Source organism: Pocillopora verrucosa, chromosome 13 (genome assembly GCF_036669915.1).
Source record: "Pocillopora verrucosa isolate sample1 chromosome 13, ASM3666991v2, whole genome shotgun sequence".
Classification (NCBI taxonomy): domain Eukaryota; kingdom Metazoa; phylum Cnidaria; class Anthozoa; order Scleractinia; family Pocilloporidae; genus Pocillopora; species Pocillopora verrucosa.
The window spans coordinates 10,006,835-10,013,000 of NC_089324.1; the positions used below are offsets into that span (position 1 = coordinate 10,006,835).

The following is a 6,166-nucleotide window of genomic DNA, read 5'->3' on the forward strand; positions in this document are numbered from 1 at the left end:
TTTCTTGAGGAGTTTGGCTCCTATCTCGAGACAATTATTCTATCCCCGGAGTCTCTTATTCTAACCGGAGACTATAATTTCCATGTGGATGTCGAAGACGACCCTGACACAAGAGCATTTCTGGATCTACTAGCGTCAATGGGACTGAAGCAGCATGTGAATGTACCAATTCATGTGAGCAGCCATACGCTTGATTTGATGAAATACATGCATGAGCATGATATCTAGTCATCTCTTGCGTTCCTGTGGCCGACCGATATCTCTCGGACCACGCATCTGTTTTGTGTTCTCTTAACAGCACAAAGCCTGATTGTGTTACAAAGATTATTCGTTATCGTCCACTCAGGGCAATTGATTTTGATGCTTTACGCCAGGCTCTGGAAAAATCCGAACTTTGCACAAGGGAATACAGTGACCTTAATGAGCTAACGTCCAGTTACAATTCGACTCTAACATCTCTTCTGAACAAGCGTACGCCGATGAAGGAGAAAGTGGTTGTCTCTGCGTAGCGCTTGCCATGCTTCAACAGTGAGATTAAGTGTGCTATAAGGACGAGGCGGAAGGCGGAAAGGAAATGGCGACGGAAAAAATCCCACCAGGACTTTTTCGCTTTTTATTCATTTTTATCACGATAATTACTAGTATCTTAACATATGTTGTATATTTTACTTTTATCATAGTATATTTTAAATAATTATCAGTTAGATACCCTGTATTAAATTGCTATGGATAGAAATCATGTAATGCGCGCTTGATTATTTCATGGAAAGCGCGCAATATAAGAGTTAAATCATAGTCATTATTATTATTATTATTATTATTAATGATCTTGGGACAAAGGAATCTACATATGTCATCAGCTAGAGCGTGATTATTACGATAGTCAGGAAAACAGAGATTATCCATCGGCGCGAGGAGTGCTTTCATTCTTCTAAACAGCTTCCCAAGATCAGATGTATTGCCATCTACAAAGTCTGTATAAAAAGTTTCAGTGTTTTATGTATAATAAGGGTGACATGGTTTCTCTTTTTCTTTAAAGTTAGGAAGTACGATGTTAATTTGGTCCTTCATCAGGTCTTTTCTGCTTTGTGTCTCTGTCTTTTTGTCGATGCGATCTCTACGTTGTATCAAGGAACTTGCGGCCTGTTCGTTACCCTCTTAGTTTAGATAGGTGCATGATGGTTAATCAGACAGAACAGTGTTGTTCCGTAGTTTTCAACCAGCTTTTCCGATCATTGGGGCTACGACTTTCACACCAGTACACGGGTCAGAAGAGGCTAGATTGTTGCGAAGATCAGCCGTGTTAACAGATTTAGGCTTTCCATACGTGATCATTTTTACTCTAGAGACAGGCCTGTAAAAAAAGTCCTTCTTACAATCGCAAATCAGGCGGTGTACGCACTCCGATTACGTTGCATTGTGGTAGCTTCATTTTCAATATGGCGGTGAAAGCAGCAGAATTCGGCAGATTTTGACTGAACATTCCGTAAAAGTTAGGCGGTTCCTTTTTCCCTTCACCATAGCTATAGGTAATTTGATCTATTCTGAATGTGTAAAAGTGTTTTTTGTTCGTATTTGTCGCGTATTCTATGGTTCTCAAGGACAAACGCGATCACTGTTTTTTTGTATGTAATTTGAGACCGGATTTCAAGAAGGTCAAATTTGATGTACGTCGTAGTTTGGAACCTTTCAAAGATTTGGATGGCTGCTTTGATCCTTCTTTAATAGCTCTGACTAAACGCTCTCAAACGCTCTCCAACGGTACATGTGTTTCTCGCATTTTAAGTGCGGGTGTTTGAGACCGATTATGGCCGAGAAAAGGCTTAATGTTGTGTTACACAACGTTACTATTATATACTCAGTTGTGTTGTAAATCTACTTTCCTAAGTAAAAGGAAATTAACTTATCGCGAGTGTTGTATGGTAAATCTACTATCTTGATTATTGTACGAAAGACAGTTGAATTTTAGCCATGAAAGGAATCACTTGACCAATAAATAACTCTACAATGCGCACGGCGACACACCGGGTAAGCCGGAAAGCAAAAGGTAGTCGATCGTCAAACGGTGTTGATTGCTTGAGCGACGTCTGCCATTCGCTTGCGCCTTTATATCTTCTAACCTGAAAGCTTAGCTGTCATTAGGATATCCTTTAATGACTTCCGTTTACGATGTGATATAAAGGGTTAGTTTTAAGGTGTCTTTTCCCCATCTTTATCTTCTCGAGGTTTGGAAAAGTCGGATGAGATTGTGTTACAAAAGGTAATATTTTCATGTGTGCGCTTTTTTTTTTTTTGTGGTGTGACGATAGGTTTTCCGCCCAAACTGGAAAACTGAATCTTCGCGGACGGAACAATAACAACTAGGGGAAATAACTCGGTAGAGACCACTTGGCAGCGAGAACGGAAACTCGTCACGATTTCCTGGCACACGGAGATCTACTTCGAGCGAGCTTATACGGACGTCAAGGATAAGACAATCTTTGGTTCCTCAGTACTTTTATTCTAGGTCAGGCCAACAAGCGACATGACCTCTAGCGTACTCAAGGTTGTAATCATCAAAGCTGTACAAGGTACTTGCTTAAGAACTAACTGGTGTGAAGTGCTATTGTTATCCAAATCGCAATATTTGAATAAGGACACAAAGGAGCGGAAAAAAGTCTCTTTGAAGTTAAATGAAAACTACTTAAATATTTCATCTGTTTCTACGACAGAAAGAATCTCAAAATTAAAAAGACGGATGCAATAAACTCTAGGCCATTAACGTAGGAAACTTAGGTGCGAATTTACAGCTCTGATATAGAAAACAATACCTATGTTAATTGCAGCAGCGCAGCTTAGGAAATAAAAACGGAAAAGCAATTAAAAGTTTCTGCTTATCTATGCAAGGTTGGTTTGGAAACTATCGCATGAAAAGAAATTAAAGTTACGAGTATAAACTCAGCTGCTAACTACCATGAAAACCAATGTTTCCAGGAAGACCATTGACACCTATATTTACCTAAAAAAACCATGTAATAAATGACAAAAGTGCCGACAAGCAGGTGCATAGTAAAAGTGAGTAACAACAAAAATCTATTCAAAAGCTACTGTGGTTTTTATGCATTTTTTTGATTTATTAAAATGAAAGGACTTGAAATGGTTAAATGTGAAAGTTTACGAATAAATATGTTCCGAATAACACACACGGGAAAAATCAGTAATTTTTCCCGTAACAGCGGCCCGTGACCCAAAGGGCTTCGCAAAATATTTTCAGGAGACATTTTTTATCATTAATTATCTCTTACTCAACTAAGGGAGGCCTTTGAAATTAATGCTATAATTATCATTATCACGGCGATTCGCATCGATGTGACATAATTCCTCGGTGATATTTTTCATTCCGTTGGGACTTCAAAATGATAGTTAACCTTGTCAAAGGATTCCCAAAAATGTCGAAGTATCCAAGAATCCTTGAGGGCTCTCCATTGAATACGTTTTCGTTTTATCCAAAAGATCGCAATGGATAAGGTAGTTGGTGAATGATATCAACTTTTTGATTAAGTTGATGGTTTGCAAAGCCAGATCATTGTCAAGAAGGATGTGCTTATTTTAACGATTTTGGATTTCCAACACTCATTTTGGAGTATTCATTTCAATCTCCACTCCTTCACTCTTCAATGTGTCTTGAAGAGCTTGGCCAAGGCTTTTGAGTGAATAATTACCTTCTGAAATTCTCTTTACAGTTGGAGTGCCTTGCGCATTGAATACAAAGATTTCTCCACTTCGCTTCAAATTAAACCACGAGTGGAAAAAAGAAAAGCTTACTAGCCTAATATGTTGATATCTTTCACTGCTGAGAGGTAGGCCTTCGGCGGCTCTTTGACGTGAGCCGTGAGATCATTTGGATCGGCAATAATTGTAAAAAACAGCCATTTTGATTATAAAAGCAATGAAAATGTTTAACTCTTCGATTTCTGACCCTTTGGGTTTGTGTGACTAAGATCAGATGAAGCAAATAAAATTGCAGGTATCCAAATGCAGACTTGAGTAAGTTCAGTGTACAAGTGTCGCTCGGTGGAGCCCTTTAGGGCCGAGCCAAAGGCCTAAAAGACAAGCAAGAGCTGAAGTTTACTTCAGTGGATTAGATGGAGTTCGGTCCAGCGTCTCAGGATCAGGAAAAAGATATTGGGATTATAACGTGAAGCAGGCACTTGGAATTTGAGGTTTTCCCCTCAAACTCACTCTAAACCAAATAGAAAAAAAGGTGCCAGCAGTTCCATTCTGTCAGCTGCTTGAATGAGGATATCAATATCTTTGTTAACCCATCTCAATACTTCAATGCAAAATCCAGAGGAATATTCACAAGAATGAAAATCCAGCACACTTCAAGCGGAGAATCAAAGAGATGGCTTGTGGGGCTGGAGATAAGCTACTGGCCTCAGCAGCTCAACTTCGCAGTATAGTGTTCAACGACTGGCCGTGGAATCTCTTGTGAAGTTCTCAATAAGGTTCCAGAACAGATCAAGTCGTTTCTGATGTTTCACATGCACTTTACAGTCAGAAGGATTCTTTTTGAGATGGATGGAATTCAAAGTGAAGCGGCTCTTCCAGGAGACCCAACGTTCAATCAGATAAATAATAATTATGACACGCCATCTTTAAAGGAATATGTGCGGAATTCGGAATTTCATCTAGGACAAGCCCTCGGCCGGGCAGCGGAAAGGGGTTGAATTCTGATTCAAATAAGGCGATAATCATGGTCTTGCATCTGTTTTCTTTTATGTGTCATGTTGGTGCAGAGGCAGATCATTTAATAACATACCCTGGAAGAAAAAAATTCGGTAATAAGGGCGGAAAAGGCATTTCATAAGGAACGATAAGGTGAAAGTTGAGAGTCAGTTCGACTTCTTCATGGCAGGCAAGTCAGAAGGTCTGACACAAGCTGGGATGGGGAGACTGAATCAGTCAAATGAAGCATTCGTCTATTGCATTCTTGGTGCACAAGTCACTATCAGGTCATCAATTTTAGGTTCATCGGGAAGTGCTACGGAAGTCCAACATGAGTTCCTCATATTGGTCGAGGATCCAATCATAACGCCAGAAATTTCGACGAGCGTTCAGAGGTTTCAGCTCGCAACTGATGAGGCAAAAGTCCGGCTTGATCTTGCACTCTCACCATGCACTTGGCTTATGTCCTCAAATCTTCCTCTTAACACTCAGAGTACGGTTGGGTATAACAACAACCTGAAGAAGGTAATCGCTGAGATAGTTCATACTCCATGGGGAAGAGATAAGTTAGACCCAGGCCTACATGCTGTGCCTGGCTTGATGTTCACAGACATTTAGTTGACATTTTATCTCCCATTTTGTTCCTTTGTTCGTTGTAGTTATTGCTTTGCGACGCGTCCCTCATGTTTTTGTTGTGGCTTCTGCCGCTGGAAAACGCACGAAGAAGCCTCCATCCTCGCCAAGCGGCTTTCTTTATGATCCTCCAGCCGTTGAGCACCTACTTCTCAGCGCACCATCCACAACTTCTGTGCTACGACAAGAAGACACGCCACTATGTGGATCGGCAATATTAACAACCACACACGACAATCAAGATATGAATTTTCTCAAGCTCTAGATAGAAAAACAATGCCTGGAAATTCAATTGCTGTAACTAGATACTAAATCCAAGGCCCGTTCGTTTTTCTCCCTTGCCAATTCCAAACCCGCATCGATTCCTTTGCTGGACATTGTTCATTCCGGAAGCAATGCCGGTAAGTCATAATGTCAAATCGACCATAATACTCGCATTCTTAATCCACAAGAATGGCCCCATCTATACGTTCCTTTCGGCCTTACCCGTAAGAAATTTAAGGATCTCTAGACTGCTGAATTCATTTATGGACGTCGTAAAAACCAAAACACTAGACAAACATGCATTTATGACACAACATCTGATGTCTAATGCGACTCGCGTTCAAGTATCGTTGGAACGCCGTTCTTTCCTTTCATGCCACTGTTCTAAACCGTATTAAAGCCAGTCTCGCCGACTGGGGCGCCAATTTCAGTGAGACAGAGCACTTCAACTTTACCGAGTCACGGTGACTAACCAGTGCTCAACCTCAAGCACCGGATCTTGCAACGATCCCACTCACCAGCAGGGAGCAGAACACATCTGCGCCTACGATAAAATTTGCTG

General features: G+C 40.7%; 1 pseudogene; it reads left to right on the forward strand.

The window, feature by feature from the left end:
- Positions 1-4,346: 4,346 nt before the first annotated feature.
- Positions 4,347-5,325, forward strand: LOC136277598 (uncharacterized; annotated as a pseudogene).
- Positions 5,326-6,166: the final 841 nt, after the last annotated feature.